Below are 14579 nucleotides of genomic sequence, written 5' to 3'. Positions count from 1 at the left end.
TGTTGCCCCCCCCCCCCCCTCGCACAAACACACACACAAACACACACCTGCACACACAGGGATGGGTGGCTGGGGTAAATGCAGAGGAATGTTGTTGTCTGTCTGTCTCTATGTACCATGAGAATAAACTGAGTGAGAAATGACAGAACCGCAGCTTAGTTTTCCCTTCCTTTCTCTATTTGAATATTAAGTAAATAAAACAGCGCTAACGTTATAATCGAGGTCGTCTGATTTATGTTCCGGAAGTGAAAAGTGAATGTAGCACAATCAAATGTATGACGTACAAATGGCGAATGTAAACAAAGCCGTCATCCACGTAAAGCAGCGCATGACGACATTTTCTTTGACTCGTCAACTAGTTCTCCTACGAAATTTGTTTCAAGGTGACAAACATCGCACGTCGGAGCGCTGGAAAAAGACTTCTTAATACATTTATTGGAGATGACGTCGCAAACGGGGTAACTAATTAAAAATAGTAAAATAGTAAGATTGTAAAAATTGCGACGACAGTACAACATAAATGCGTAAAAATCAGAAGTGTCCACTCAGCAAAATGATTCCTATTATTATTCCCATGTCGACCTATTTCTCAGGACACAACCTTAAGAGGAAAATAAGCTCCTGTCTCACAGTAGGAAACACAACGCTGCTATACACTGATAAAGTGCAGACTGCAGAGGCGGGGGCAACAACTGGGGGACGGTTGCTTTCTTCTGCTTTCTTCAACAAAATACAAACCTTTTTGAACGCACTTTCTGAAAATTGAATTCAAACTCAAATTTGCCTTTGGCCGAGCAGTAAAATGAAGAGGTGATTTGTGATGAGTGGATTGTGAACTCTGGACTACATGTCATAAACAAAGACCAAAATCTCCTGCTGCATTTTTGTTTTTATGTATGTGCAGGTTTAACACGACCTCTTTTAGACGGAGGTGCGACTTGCTGCTTTTTCTAAAGTTATCGTTCCATTCTATCATACAAATGTCAGATAATCCCACCAAAGTCTTAGCTAATATCTGACCTTGATTGACTGTAAATAACTCATGTCAAACACCGAAAATAAAATCCTCTAAAAAAAAAAAAAAAAAAAATGTGAGTGTCTTATTTTGGTGCCATGACAGGGAACGTAATTCCCTTTGAGTTCTCTCAGTAAAAGCAACAACCTCAGCGATGGTGATTTTCCTTCTCCGATAAATAACCACCCCCTCAATTTCTGCTAAATTGAGCGGATCAGGCCTTTAATGGACGCCCACTGGACCACAGTTGTCCTTTTCTTCTGTCTGTGCAGTTTACAGCCGCGTCTGTGTGAGCGGGGAAGAACACAGGTGGAGCACCACCCACTTTGTACGATCTTTAAACTGAGCAAACATGTTAGCGTTGTTGTTAGCCACGGCTCAGTGGCTCTGAATGGAGGGGCGCTAACAAGCTAATGCTGCAGCCTCACAGTCTATTGATCTGAGCTGCTCAGTAATAACAGACAGCAGAGCCACTCCGTCGGCTCTCAGTGGCCATTAACGTTAGCATGCATGAGCGGAAACGCTTCGAAACGGGAGAATAGACACAAGTGTTTAGGAAAATGCAGCCAAGACAAACTTACGTAGCTAAAGCTAACCTTGGAAAAGCAATGATCTATATCAAATACTATGGGCTATGGTGGCCGTAGACTTAATCAAAACCTAAAACAATTAAAACAAAAGAATCAAACTACAAATTAGGATATTGATACTTCATGTGAATTTTTTTTTCCCCCAAGAAAATACATGGAAAAATACTGGCCTTTTAACAACTTTAATATGTATTTTTCATAACATATTATATATACAGTACATATATATATTTCATAACCTAAATAGTTTAATTGCAACCATTATTGCTACGTATCAGTTGTCGCGTCATCATGAATACATCAGTTCAGTTTTACTGTGCTTTTTCATTCAGTTCCACCTGCAATAATATTCAAATGGGTCAGTGACGATGGTAAGAAGAGTGTCTTCTATTGTTGTTCACAAAGTCTCTATCAAACGAGTAGCTCTTCGTATGACTAAGTGTCCTTGAAGTGGCTCTCAGTTTCAAAAAGGTCGGTGACCCCTGCCCTAAACGATGTGGAAGTGATGCATGCCATTTTTTTCATTTTTTATTTAGTATTAGAGATGTAAGGATACATTCTGAATCGGTTCAAAATTGATACAAAATTATTACCTCGGCAAGGGGTGAAGTAAGAAAAAAAAAATCACGTAAGAAAAAAAAAGTCAGTGGTCATACCATAAAGCTACACACTCCAGTACAGTAGGGGGCAGTATGTGCCTAAAAATGTTGGTTGTGACCTGCTATTTTACCAAGACGTCACATCCCTACGTAGCCTAAGTGACATTCAGGTGTTCAAAAAGAACGTGGGAAGAACTCCTTCTACGGACACAAACAGTGTTTCTGTAAATAAATGTGCAGTTTTTTGTATTCTGTTATTTAAGGAAATAATTAATTATAATTTGTCTAGAGCTCCCTTTGGTAAAGAAAACAAAAGAAATCGCGATAGAGGCGTAACGTGAATGATATCGTATCCCTAATTAGTATCGACACTTTGTGATAGTAATCGATGCTTCGATACCATGGAGTCGATGCTGCTGTCAGTTAAACAGGACAACAGACGATGCTGTTTGTAGGGTAGTGTTCTACACGCACTTACACACAACAGATTGTGAGCGAGCAGCGCTGGAACTTCTACTTTCTGCTCCGCAACTTCAAATGATCCCCAGGCTCCTCCAAAATACACACTTCAAATTTTTTGTCTGCTTTCCAAACTCATTACTTCAGTGGAGTGAATCGAACAGAGGGGCTTGAAGCTCAACTCAGACGTGAAGGAAGTGGAGACGGCTGTGTGTGTGTGTGTGTGTGTGTGTTTACGTCTGTGTACGGTTATGTGCGAGTTGGAGTGTTAATTAGCAGGATCCTACTCTAATTATCAACTAATAAATGACCAATGAACATCCAGGCTGTTAGAGGAGTCAAGGTCTGCCACTTTCGCCACCGTTTTTCTTCTGTTTAATCAAAATTACTCACAGGACTGAATAAAAAAAAAAACCACCCTGGCAGATTCACCTGCTGCTCAGCCAATAGGGGGGTGACATGTGTGCGAGTGTTCAACACGGAGTATGTCAGAACAATTAGAGAAGACATGAATCATCACAGCAGCCGCAGCAGCAGAACAGAGGAGACTCCATCATCATCATCATCATCATCATCATCATCACCATCTCCAGAGTCTGACACGATTTCACATGATTTACCACTAATTCCAGCACTGATGTTCTCCCACTGTTGCACTCGATGGCAATTATTACATTCATTTACAATAATTGTTGTATAATATTTCCAGCTCGTCCTCCTGAGACGACCTACACACTTCTTAATATTTCATTCTCGTAACGTCTCGAGGTTCTTACTTCACTTCAGATTAACCTGAACGTGAAAACGTAACTGCTCACTAAAACAGTCAACAGTTTATCCTGCCATAAACCACCCTGAGGTTTAACGATCTGTGTTAGCGCGAACTTGTCCTTTGGTAGGGGTGTGCCAAAATCTCAATACTACGATATATATATATATATATATATACGTATATATATATATATATATATATATATATATACGTATATATATATATATATATATATATATGTGTGTATATATATATATATATACATATATGTATATATATATATATATACACACATATATATATATATATATATATATATATACATATAAAATATATATATATATATATACAAGATGAAATATCGCGATATATATATATATATATATATATATATCGCGATATTTCATCTTCCAGTACATTATCGATATACCAGCGCCACAAGTCGATATCGAAAGAATAATCATACAGGTGGTCTGAACCGATTCTCTCGCAAAAACCTGCTCCAATTTCTCCACGTGATGTCGCCTAGCATGAACGAGCTACATGTGCGGTAGTGTCTCTTGAGTCTAGTCATTTAATAATAATTGCAATCGATATCGTCACGCATCGTGCAATTTATCGTCTCGATTGTGGTAATATCGCTGTGTCGTAATATTGATCATGATCGTATCGTGACGTAGCCGGACGATACCTCGTCCTGTTCCTCGTCATGACACAATTCTTTTCTCTGCATCTTTAGTCAAACATCTATTCATTGGCCAATCATTTCTAATCTGGACTTGTTCCATTTTAACATCACTCCGACAAAGTCAACCTCACACACACACAGTGAAACGGAGCTGCCAGCAGTGATGGTGTTTAGTGTAATTAACTGCAGCGCCGCCTCTGCATTCTCAATAGGAATCATCATGAGATGACATAATGGGGAGACATTTAAACAGGTTTTTAGGTTCACACTGGAAACAATCCTCTCTCTTTAAATCCATGACTATTACTCTTAACAAACCAGGATGGAACTGTAGGAACTGTGACATAATGGGGATACATTTAAACAGGTTTTTAGGTTCACACTGGAAACAATCCTCTCTCTTTAAATCCATGACTATTACTCTTAACAAACCAGGATGGAACTGTAGCATCAATATGTTGGCAGCAGGGGGCGCTGTCTCTGTGAACAAACACACAAAAGACCTCAGAGCTGAAATTCATCCCAACATCAGGTATGGTACTAAAAAAAAAAACCAAAACGTCCAGACAGAGACTGTTCCCACATTCATTAACCCCACGGTGGACCTCGCACGGACCCAGCCTTTGTCGGCTGCTCCTTTTAAACCTCTTTCAACCTAAAGACACAAGAACCGATGACTCACGCTGCGTTCAAAACCTGCAGGGATACGTCGGTGCTTTTGTTCCCTTTTTGGAGCGCGTCTGCAGCGAAAGTGGATTTAGAGAAGTCGTGACGGATTCCAGCAGAGACCCGAAGGCCCTGAGAAAAACAGCAGCATCAAACTGAAATGTGGAGAGAGAGAAGGAGCCCAAACAACCTTCCAGACATCTGTTACACTGAGTGGGGACTTGAGGTTTTAGGTCTGGTGTGTTCAAACCCACTGCCTTTTTAAAGGGAATGTCATTTCGGAATATGATCAGAACCTCAGACCCAACAGTTGATTCTCCAGTGAAAAAGTGAAAACACAACTAAACTCAGACCTGTCTTGATTTTTTTAAAGAATTAAAATGTATTTTTTAAGTAAGCTGTGTATGTCGTGATATGTTAATGAGGATTAAAATTAATAGTAGACAGACAGATTTGGAATAGAAAACCAATCTCAACAGCTAATTTGGAGAGAGACTGTTAAAAACGGAAGCAAACGAGAGCCAGAATAAAAACAAAAAAGCAAAAAACAAATAAATACAAATACAAGAAAATCTAAAAGTCTTAAATTATAATTGTTATAATTATGCAAATCTGAGTGAAACTGCCACAAGATCTTACTATTCGTGTTGTAAAAACTAAGAAAAAAAAATTGTTTTTTTCATCCGATTTTATTCAGATGCTGACACAGCAATCTGTTCTTTAAGCTAAGTCATATTTTTTTAAAAAAAAGGCTTGAACTAAAAATCCCGGGGACTGTGCGGTACCAGGAGTACCAGAAGGAGGACAGAGGATGTGAAAGAAGAAGAAAAAGACGGAATATGTCGGTAAAGACGAGGAGCAAGAAAGGAGGAACGATTGATAGTGTGTAATGATAAAACAGATGGAGGACAAGACGAGACAGAGCCGTGCACGTCAGAGGCCATCGCTCATCTGCGGCGTGAGCGCACACACATTCTTCCACACACACTCGTACACAGATGCCACCCGAGGCTGCGTTAGCTTCCTGTGTCTATTCGTCCCCTACGATCCTTCATTCTTTGCGGCCGCCCTGCGTTTGTTTTTTTTTTCTCTCTCCTTCCTCCGTGTCTCAGGAGACTCTCATCAGTCACGTCTAATCACATCCTTCCACACAATCACACACACCTGTTTATATCATCTACATTTCCTGTGGATTTTTCTATCAGACGCAGCATCACGGACCAGCGATAGCATCCATCGGAATATATTGCCACCAAGTTGATTTAAGGTCAACATATAGCTTAAAAACATTGATCGCGTTTTTTTGTTTTCCAGACCAATGCAGTGGTTGCGTTGAGTCGTTCTAGGACTGAGTATTGTATCACACGAATTTGATTCGATATCGATTCAGTATCAAGTGGTTTTCCAGACCAATGCAGTGGTTGCGTCGAGTCGTTCTAGGACTGAGTATTATGTTAAGAACCACACGAATTTGATTCGATTTCGATTCGATTCAATATTGATCCAAATGCTTCGATATCGATTCAGTATCAAGTAGAACTACAAATACAATTCATTACCAGCACCAGATGATACTTTTAGCTATTAGCATTTTTAGCAATAAGAACAACCATCAGCACAATAATAATGCTTCGATATCGATTCAGTATCAAGTAATAACACGAAGACGACGAAAATGTAGCTTCAGACACTTGGTGAATTTGAACGATTTAACGCCGATTAGCATTTTTAGCAATAAGAACAACCTTAAAATGAAGCATCAGCACAATAACAACACGAAGACGACGAAAATGTAGCTTCAGACAGTTTAACGAGAATCTTTGCTTGTTGAACACATCTAGAGTTTCTTTCAAAACTCGAAGCCGTCGTCCAACACAGTGTTAACTAGCCTCGCAGACGCACTGACGGCTCTGCGCCGGCCAGGTTGTAGTCATAGCCTCCACAGGAAGACGACGAAAATGTAGCTTCAGACAGTTTAACGAGAATCTTTGCTTGTTGAACACATCTAGAGTTTCTTTCAAAAGTCGAAGCCGTCGTCCAACACAGTGTTAACTATGCTAACACATGCTGGGAGTTGAGGTGGTATTTAAAGCTATCAGCGTATCAGAACAGTTACCGGGCGGACAGCGGAATCGTCGGATATACAGTGTCATTTTACATGACAGTATGTGTTATCGTCGGATATACAGTGTCATTTTACATATGTGTTGAAATTGTAATCGGATCTTTTACCGATTTTGAAACTTTGAAAAGACTGAAATATTTCTCTTAACCCAACCTGGTTGTTGGCCAAGTACGTCTCATTATTATTACTATTATTTTGTATTTTCTCCAAATGTCTCCGTTTCATTTGTCTGTTTCAATGTATCCAAATTCTAATCAAAAGGTTCTTTTTCAGTATTACTGAACGGCAGCCTTTCGTAATTCATTTAGAAGAGGCCGCCACACAGGACTGAAGAGAAATCTCTCCAAGTACAGCAGACTGACAAGCTAACCCTGTAAGATGTAAATCTGTACAGGGTAAAATCCATGCTCCACTGAGCTGAGAAAGAAACACTGCAATAATGATGAGTTCTGGGTGAAAAATGGAGAATGTTTACAGCCCACTTAATCCAAACAAAACATACTCCAAAAACCTTTTACAAAATCCTGGTTGTCAACATTATTTATGTTGTCATCTTCAGATTCTGATGACGGGTGAGGCTCTGCCTCGCCGCAAATGCTGCCCATACATCAGAAGATTTGGAAAAGACTCTAAGCTCACACCTAAAGACAAATGTTGAGAAATTCTTAGTCACAGCCCGGTCTCAGACTGAGAGTCTACGAAGACTGTGAATCTTGCAGCAAGACTACAACTGGGTTACTAATTAACTAGACCTTCGCCGTTTCGTCGCTGGTATTTCTTGTTTTTGTTCGCCCTTTCTTGTGCTCGTGACAATATCAAACCCCTAAGATTTACGAACGACTCTCAGTTTGTAGTTTGGGACTGTGTAAATCGTTCGGTGTCGGCCTATCTGTTCACTTCAGCATCGTTAAAATAACCTGGGAAAACACAAATCAAAGGACCAATGAGAGACGTGCTTACATTTGTGTCAAGGCTAAGGCCATTGGACAAAGACTTAATGTATAAACTAAATCCAAAATATTGGTGTATCAATAGACTAAAATATCGCAATATTTGCTTTCACGATCCGCTACAGCAGGTTATCGATTTTTTATTTGACAATTAACATCCAAATATTCTTGGCGCTGGTTCGTTTTATTTTGCTATTATTATTTCTTTCTCCTAGCGCTTATAAATGTCGATCCCTCTGTTCCAATTTTAGTAACCGGATGTTTAAAGTGTAACAGCATGCTGACAGTTTATCCTATGTTTAATAAAAAAATCAACCTCAATATATCATTGCACCTATAGTATCGCAATATATTGTATCGTTGTCCCGGTGGTTATGTATGGTATTGCCAGATACACACCCCTAAAACCGAACGTTTTGCTAAGTGTGCTCCACACTTACTGTAATGCTTTCTAACATTTTTACAGACTACATAAAACTGAAGGATTCTTTTCTCTTGACCTTTAAGAGCCTTTTTGTGCTTTAACATTTTTAACGCATCATTATTATTTTTTGTACCAATGGACTGTGCCAAAAATGTTACTGTAATGACATTAAAAGAAAAAAAATTCAAATATATATATATATATATATATAAGTATGTTTTTCCAACCTTAGTTGCAGAGTGAAAAAAACTGAAAAAAAAAAAATCACAAAAAAAAAAGGTATAATTGGAGTGTTCTGCCTTCAGACGACTAATCTGAGATTGAAGCTCAGGCCCTAATCCTTCACAGATGAAGATTCAGAAATAAGCACAGTCTAACAGCCATGTGTTGAAAACTCATGCACATGAGACCAATTTTAACTGCATCATAACCACACAACCCCGTGCACGTGGGAATTGGAGAGTATTTAACGAGGGTGCGTGCGCCGTGGTTGTGTGTGTGCGGAGATGAGCCAACAGCAGCTGCATCCAAATCCTTCACTTTCCTTCACTTCACCGGCTGAGATTTGATTTGGCTGAGAGCCGCTGTATAAGCATTTATGTCTCTGTGTGTCTCTGCTCCTGCAAGCCAGCCGGGATGCATGTGCACTTTACAAAAGCCCGAAGCCCGAAAAATGTGGAGCACATGACAAGAAAGTGAGGTCATGAAAGCGAACTTTCAAAAATGTGGGGGGGAAAAAAAAAAATTAAATTAAATCGAGCACCCCAAAGGCACGGACCGTAAGTTTGGAAATATTCCTGTGCACGTTGGTTTGTTGTGTTTGTGCACCGACGGCTTACACTTGGTAATGGTTTCCTAATGGTTTCGACATCGGAGTGCGTTTAAACACAAACGGGAGTGAGTGAAAACACGTCCATCAGCAGAACATCTGTGCAGCCGGACACAGGGTGTGTTGTGAAAGCTGCAGAAAGCTTTGAAAAAAAATCTTTCTGGTGGAAGAAACACTTTCACAGCACGACCTGTCAATCATCTCTGCCCACAAACAGCCAAAAACCCACATGATTGTCAAGCAACACCCAACTCCTAACAACCTGTGCAACGGCTAATATTAGAGCTGCGCACATCAGTCAGTGCACTCACAGAAATGACCCTAGCCTAGCCTGACCTACAGCGGGTTAGTTTGTCAGTTTTCCACAACATTCAGTCATCAGTGTTTAACCCTAATTCCTAAACACTCGCTCAGCGACACCTAACTTTCCTGGTAAAGTTTTTTTACAACTTTACTCGTACTTCATGGTTTCATTGGCCTGGCTAATGTAATCGAATAAGATGTATCAAACTCAAGGCTCCAGGGCCAAATGTAGCCCACAAAGTAATTTTTTTTTGTGTCCCACAATTAAAAAACCATCCATCCATCCATCCATCCATCCATTTTCATCCTCTTATCCGTTACCGGGTCGCAGGGGGCAGCAGTCACCACCCAAATCACACTACACCGTACCAACCCCCCTGAACCTTCCTGCAGGTGGTAAGTCCACTGGAAGGTACCAACCGCCCTAACCGGGATTCGAACTTGCCCAGGAGGTGAACCCTGGGGTTCCACACCAATGACAGAGACATTGCCTCTGGGCCAAAGTGCCACCAATTAAAAAGCATTAATAATATTATATTATAATAAATGTAAAATAAACTGTAACTCGAATGAATAATAATCAAGAAACATTTATCAATAAATGAGTTGGACACCTGCGGTGACGTCAGCACAGGTAAATATCGGGCAGCAGATTTGGTGAAATATGGCTTAACTGTCTGAAAATTAGCAAAGCTAAAACAGGCTAAATATAAGCTAATGTCTTAGCTAAACCAACTGCTCAAGACAAATTAGCTGGAGGTTGTTCCACAAGTAAAGTAGGGCTGCGAACGTTGGGCAAAATGTTAAAACTCAACAAGAAAACCGCAGTCTTTTTGGGGGGAGAGTCAGGATCAACTCAACCAGCTGAAAACTCTTATTCTTGATAGCATTTTTTTTAAATAAAGAGAAAACGAATAATTTATTGTCTTCGCAAAATTACATGTATACTGTATATATATATATTTTTTTTTTCCGAAACGCAAACTTCCTGTTGACCACCCTTTAGCTCCTTCGCCTCCCGTCTGACACATCACATCCCATTAAAATCGTGTCAGAGCTGAAATTTCAGCTGGTAATTTGTCTCCGCTGAGTCGCCCTTGATCCAAACAGAGTGTGACAACTTTAATGAGCAAACAAAACAAACCTGAAGACCAGTGAGGAGAGTGGTGGACCACAGAGGAGGAGGAGGAAGAGGGAGAGGGAGAGGAGGGGGTTGGATGTGCAGGGGGAAAAAAAACAAAAAGAATCTTGAGAACCTTTGTTGAAGTGGCGCCACCATCAGGGAACAGAGAGGTGAGATTGAGGATTAATTAAGGTCCACAGATCGATGAGGAAGGTTTGTTTCTTTGATTTCAGGGTGGAAAAAAAAAGACGCTCAAGAGGGTTAGGTTTAAAGATAAGGGACTGATCTTTGAGTCGAGAAGTCCTGAGGGTGAACTTTACCTAGGGATAGCTACGCCTCGAGAAACTTGGACCCAAGATTTAAAAGGTAAATTCCGTAAATTCAGGTTAAAGACCACATTGCCGGGACCAAAAGTAGAAACATTTAGAACAAAGTATCCCCCCCCCCCCAAAAAACTGGACAAGAACAACATCGCACACGTCGTACAGGAACCGAGACCAGGACCAGAGCGGACAGATCTAAAATGGAGGGAAACTGAGACAACACATTCAGGACAACCAAAGAGCACACAGTTATACCTCAAAAACTCTGGGCTGTTTTTAAATACGTTTTTTTCTTTTTTCTAATTTTTTAGGTTCAACCTTCTGGCATTAACACACCAAAAAAAAATGAGTTAAAAGAAAGTGGTTAAATAATTTCACAATACGGCGGGTCCTCGGTTTATGACGTCCTCAACCTACGGCGTCTCGCTGTTACGACGCCACAACCCCTACATAAACGTTTATATTTTTTGCCCGTTGTTTATGGCTCCCAAGCCCGGTTTTGTCAGACCAAATTGTGGAGGTCTTCATTGCTGTGGGCTGTGACTAACTCCATGTAAAAGTTTCCTGGGCAACAGGTTCCGATTTCGTACATATTTCGCGATATGTAAAATGTAATTATATGTTCTTTACTAGGGTGAAAAAATTTGAATTATGTCGCCGTCGGGAACCGAACCCCAACAAAAGCCGTGAGAGTTTGCTGCGTCGCTGAACACCTTAATTCATCTTCTCATCCTATGTTTTTCTCTTTCCTCCCCCTTTTACTTTACCTTCCGTCTCTCCCTGCAGGTTCCACCTCCTGTCAGCTCTCTCCTCTAAATGGCAGTGCTTACCCTCTCATATAAGCCAGCACGGCTGCTGCCGCCGCTGCTGCCGCTGCTGCCGCCGCTGTTAAAAGCATGTCATTTTCCTGCTGCTAATGTCAAGTGGGAACAGATCAGAGCAGGCAGGAGTGTCGGATAATAACGCAGCCTCCTCTCCTGATGCTGCTGCTGCTGCTAACCCTGTCCTCCGTCTTCTGCTCATCCTCTGTGACCTTCGCTGCTGCTAAACGCTGGGTAATCATCTTCTAAGGGCGACCGTGTTCTACTGGCTTTTAATTGCGTCTCTCAGAAAAGCCCTCGATTGTGACGAAGAGTAAGAGGTAGGAGGTTGGATGGATTGACATTTTCCCTTCTCTTTAAGTCCGGCCAACTTGTTCTTGAACTACTTTATGTGTCACTCACATTTCGCTGTCATAATGTACGTACTTCACACTGTTATATCACCCGCTGGTGATATAAGAGCTAAAGCGCGGCTTTTAGTTTCTGAACCACGCACTCAAGAAGTCAACGTTAGGGCCCGAAAAACAGCAAGAGGTCAGGACGAAAACAACATCCACAGATTGATGGCTGCATTGGCATCGTTTATGAAGTGTAGAGCAGGGGTTCTCAACCCCTGGTCCCTGGCCCGGTACTGGTCCATAGGTCATATGGTCTTGGGCCCGGTACTGGTCCATAGGTCATATGGTCTCGGGCCACAACAACAACAACAAAAAAATAAATAATTTTAAAAAAAGTTTTCATTTACTTTCTTCACTTGAAGACAATCCAGAAGTTTTTCAAAATAATACGTCTTTCAGATTCCACTGCTAACAAAATGAAGTCTAACATATGTTTTATTTTGAAAATTCACCGCCACTACTGCCTGGTAGTGGCATACCGGTCGTTGATACAAAATAGGTTGAGGACAGAGGACTGAAAAATATAACAGAGGACTCATACTCACCAGAGTACAGCTAGCTCATTAATCGAAGACAGAAACAAAGTGGCCTGAGTGACGTTTGTTATTTGATAGACATACAACGCACATCCGAAAAACACCGACTCCTAACTTCTGAAGTTTTTCTGTTTCTTTCCCATGATCTACTATATAAGTTGAAGTTCTTGAAGTTTTTTTAACCAATAGCCGAGTTATGATAAAAATGTTTCCCATAAACTGCACTCAGTCACGTCCTTTGTCCAGACTGAAATGAATAAAAATGTAATAAAATCAGGGTAAAGGAAATGAATCAAACTAAATGTTCTAACTAGAAAAAAAATGTAGTCATGAGAAGAAGATGATCAAAATCATTTGTTTGGCCATGAAAAGCCAGAGGCTGGGCCTTGAACATCTTACAACTTTCAGATTAACCTTACGTTTTTTAAAAAGATACCTGTCCATTTTTGGTGGTATTGAGAAAAGAAGCCCAAATTTAAAAAAAAACTCTACAGAGTGTCATGAACTCCCCGCAGTGCAGGAAAAAAAAAAAGTTCTCCTTTAATTTAAAAAGAAAAAAAAGCTTCCCAGTAATGAAATCATCTGCTGCCGAAGCTGTGATTACATGAATATTTATAAAGAAAAATAAAACTGTGGAGGCTGTTTTTTTTTCTTTAAGGTGCTCAAAGAAAAAGGGCGTTTATTATTCTGGGTGATATGCATCAATCCACGCAGAGACACTGTTAGCATTTTACGAATACCCTTTAGCCTAACCTTAACTATAACAAATATACTGTATGTCAAAACTCCACGTTATTTCATCAAATCTATTATTTCTTCTATCAGTTGAACCTGCAAAATATTCCCACGAATATCACAAAATATCCCGATATAAAACGGTATTTTTTTTTCTACCCAAGATATACCAGATATACACACACTGTGGTGTGTGTGTGTGTGTGTGTGTGTGTGGAACCTGCGTCATCTGCATAAACCAGAGTCATCATCAGCTCCTGGATTAGAATTCAGCAAAGGCTGATGATCCAGGTCCGGTCATTACCTTCACAACAGGAGGTCAGACCTGCATTCAACCCACTGATGCTGGTGCCGACACACACACACACACACACACACACACACAGAGAAGCAGCTCTCGTCTGATTAACCATCTCTTCTTAACCTCCTCCTCCTCCTCATCTCGGTCTCACACCCACGATGTGACCCACGCTGTGTCTGCGAAACGTGAGCCTGATTTTGATTGGTACCTTTCCGACATGATGTCGTCGAGTGGAAGAGGAAAGGAAATATCAGGTGATTTTGACTTAAAGTACTTGAAAAAAAAATCTAGGATTCTGAAATATACTGTATATCTATACAATCTACGTATTTATACATAGGAAAATCACTCAAGGGTTAGAGCGCAGGGTAAGAAAGAGGTACTACACAGTTTTCAGACTCAATCCGGCATCAACCCCCACACATCACTTTTAAAACGTCTTTTAGACGATGATACCAGCAACAAAGACAAGGAACTAATGGACTCAATCCGGCATCAACCCCCACACAACACATTTTTTTTTACCATTTACAAAGTCCCAGTAGAGTACCTGGTACCTGGTACCTGGTACCTGGTACCTTGTAAATTATTACCATTGCTTTGGCAAGAACAAGTATCAGGGACTCGAGACAGTACCAGAAACCTTTTCATTGGACACTACCATCGACTCGTATTGTTCCCCAAGGAACTTATTACTTTTTGACCAAAAGGACTAGTACCAAAAATAGAGTCCTAGAACTTGTACATCTCCATTACAAAGAAAATAAACCAAATGAAAACAGATGCTACAATTAAATAATGTTAATATACTCTCTCTCTCTATATATATATTTATATACATATATGTGTATATGTACATATATATACGTATACATATACATATATAGATATACATACATACATATATATACATATATACATA

The 14579-nt window shown here is 40.2% G+C and overlaps 1 protein-coding gene and 1 long non-coding RNA gene across 2 annotated transcripts in view; one reads left to right on the top strand and one right to left on the bottom strand.

The window, feature by feature from the left end:
- Positions 1-14579, bottom strand: part of celf2 (cugbp, Elav-like family member 2) — a 148972-nt gene that overhangs the window by 56111 nt on the left and 78282 nt on the right. The gene's annotated exons all lie outside the window — the stretch shown is intronic.
- Positions 10992-13097, top strand: LOC112487316 (uncharacterized). Its single transcript, XR_003050297.1, has 2 exons — positions 10992-12329; positions 12364-13097. It is a non-coding gene; the product is annotated as an uncharacterized LOC112487316 (long non-coding RNA).

The sequence above is a fragment of the Cynoglossus semilaevis genome, chromosome 8 (assembly GCF_000523025.1).
Source record: "Cynoglossus semilaevis isolate Cse_v1.0 chromosome 8, Cse_v1.0, whole genome shotgun sequence".
Taxonomy (NCBI): domain Eukaryota; kingdom Metazoa; phylum Chordata; class Actinopteri; order Pleuronectiformes; family Cynoglossidae; genus Cynoglossus; species Cynoglossus semilaevis.
This window is presented reverse-complemented; position numbering and strand designations above follow the sequence as displayed.